Consider the following 3,212-nt stretch of genomic DNA (forward strand, 5'->3'; position numbering starts at 1 on the left):
TTGTAAGTACCTATCCAATATTCATTTGTAACGTTTTAGATTTATTTATATTTAAAATATGAAACGGTACTTATTAAAAATCTCTTTCAGTAATTCTATAAGTGTGTTTAAGGGTAATATAATAGACAGAGACTGTAGGCACTCTGCATGATGGATATGGACGTAGTACATCGTTTATGCAAGAAGATGGTACCGTAGCCCGTTCGTTAATAAACTATATGTAACTAAGTGACCGCACGCTCATTATAATTGAATCACGAAAGGGTTGAGGTACTCCCTTCCTTGTCTGCTACGTGGTGTCATACCCAGATTAAAATGTCATTGGAATTATAACTATAATATGTTTGATTAGTAGATCTTAATCATTCTATGTTCTTTAAATACAGACAAGCGTGATAAAAGTAGGATAGGATTTACCAGTTACAGAAATAGATTCAAAACAAAAACGAGAAAAGACGAGAAGAAATCTACCTTTCTAAAAGACCGACAATAATCTTGCGATTTTTCTGATGTTGCTAGTACTTATGAACAGCGAGTCTTCCATCAGGCTAGCCGTGTATTCGTTTGTTCGCTGTCTTATAAAAAAGAAATATACTGTGAAATATAATATTTAATATATTTTTACACAAAAAAATAACGACTTCAATTGTGATAAAACAAATGTAGGACTAACATAGTAATAAATACTGCAACAATAACTGAACTGTTAAGAAAATTGACAATTATCGGCACAAATAATTTCTGTTTCTTGTATTATTTATGTCAATTTAAATTGTTAATCTCTTTCTAAAACAAAATGCAAGCTTTTCGTTCAATCCGGATTTCTTTTGTAACATATTTAGGGACAATGGCGCACAGATTGCAGGCTTGCTTTAGGTATTTTATTTTCAACCATTAGGTTCGCCATTGTCGACTGCATCATTGTATCAATACAATGCGTTGCGAGAAACAATTTCGAACCATTCGAATTCATTTTACTATATTCCGATATTATTAAATCAATAATATAATTATGTTATTTACACACTTATTTTCCAACTCATACTGGAAAAATAAGGTTACAGCGAAAACAAAGTTTTATACTTAAATTCAATAAAGTGGAAATTAAATAAAGTTTACAGAATATTTTTGTAGAACCTTTGCAAACTGGATTTGAATCAAGTTTGAAAATACTCGAGATTGAACTTTTAATAGAGTTTTTTCCTGGAAACTTTATAACATGTTACAGACCTTATTTATTTGATACTCGTATAATGTCACCGTCTAATTATCTTTATTTAAGCTTTAATTTGAAATAAATACAAATATGGATATATATTATACATTATATATTTTTTGTAATTATTTATATTTATAATAAGTTTACTATTGTAATCTTTTGGAGGAAACAATAAAGAGTATCTATCTATCTCTATGATTATTTTTGTAGACATAGAGCTTTTTGTAGACGATCGGTCGTCCCTCGAATATGGGACCGGTAGACAGCAGAGGTCTCCAGTTCGGAGGCCGACTACATACTCATTTGTTGCAGTATGCAGCCGTTCATTTACCTTCCTCATGCTCTTCAAATATTGCGTCTAAATTGTGTCCACCATATACCCTCTTGTAAAGGCATTCCGTCACCCATATCCCATAGCGAGGACAGGATACCTTAAATACTGTACCGCAAACCATAAAAAAAGAACCTTATCAATTTGAAATCCAATTACCAAAATCGATTTAGAATTGGCAAATATTTTCAAATATTTAATAATATATAGGTATGTCAGACAATTAGAATACAATAGCAAACTTAACTTTCTTCTATTAGGTTGACATACCAATCACACAGTTGGTGGGTGGCAGGTCGAGCGACTGAACGCAAAGAACCAATTTCCTCGATGTCACCAGCGATCATCGACTAACGTCACACGCTTACACACGTACCTATACGTCTATCGAATACATTGGTTATCGTATGTTACATATAAATATTTATCTAACAATATTATACATACATATAGACGTCGTATACTATGAGTATCTATTATAATTACTCTTCTCCATCGAAAGGTTACCTGAAAGAGATCGCTCTTAGCGATAAGGCAATGGGCGGCCTTTTCTTTTTTTAATTTCTTAGTGTAATATTTTCTTGTAATTGTTTGTATTTATAATAAGTTTACTATTGTAGTCTTATGGAGAAAACAATAAAGGGCATTTTATAATTGAAATAACAAACGTATCCAATTTTAGATACCGTTTAAAACTTTTAGTCCACGTAACTCGATTAAATTCAAAATTAAATCATTATTAAATTTGTTATCACTATAGGGAGACTGTACAGAAATCGTTTGCTTGGGTATCTCTATCCTACAAGCGTTTCTGCCGTGAAGCAGTTTTTTTTTTTTTATTTTTAATAAGTGATAATGGAATGGAACCCCGCTTGCGCTATCGGTAGACGACACCGAGGTACCAGTGGAAGATGATAGGTAAGAATGAATGCAGGTTACTTGGCCCACCATGATAAATTCGCCAAGAATTAACCATGATGGTTTCTAGGGGGAACCTGGAAGGTCGACCTGAGCAGGTATATTACTAGCAATGGAGTTATTGGACCTCAATACTAACAATCCCTTTCCCCCAAGCAATTATGTTTGCATGGCTGTGTTTCGATTTCAAGGTTGGGATATGGCAATGAATGTACAGGGTACAGAGGCATTACATTTTAATCCAGAGAGAAGGATTATTAGTAATGCGGACTACCAGTCTCATTGCTAGCAATAAACCTTGTCAAGTCGACCTCCACGTGCTCCCCCCTAAAAACCATCGTGCTGAATTCCAGGAGTGTTCATCACGATAGGCTAACTGACCTGCCTTTTCATTTTCACTTATCATCCCTTACTTTTTTTAATGGATTATAATGAAATAGTAACCCCGTCTGCGCTATCGATATACGCTGGCGGGGCACCAGTGAGGGACGGATGATAGGTGACGATGAAAGCAGGTCAGTTAGCCCATCGTGATGAATTCCACTAAAATTAACCATGATGGTTTCCAGGGGAAACTGCATGAAGGTCGACGTGATAGAGTGTATTGCTAGCAATGGGTCAGCTAAACCCTATTACTAACAATTCCTTTCCCCCCATTATCCCTTACTGGTGCCCCGCCAGCGTATATGGTAAGCGCAAGCGGGGTCATCAAAAAAAAAAAAAACACTAATCCTCAGGAATGGC

Source organism: Galleria mellonella, unplaced genomic scaffold (genome assembly GCF_026898425.1).
Source record: "Galleria mellonella isolate WM207_F2 unplaced genomic scaffold, CSIRO_AGI_GalMel_v1 utg310, whole genome shotgun sequence".
NCBI lineage: Eukaryota > Metazoa > Arthropoda > Insecta > Lepidoptera > Pyralidae > Galleria > Galleria mellonella.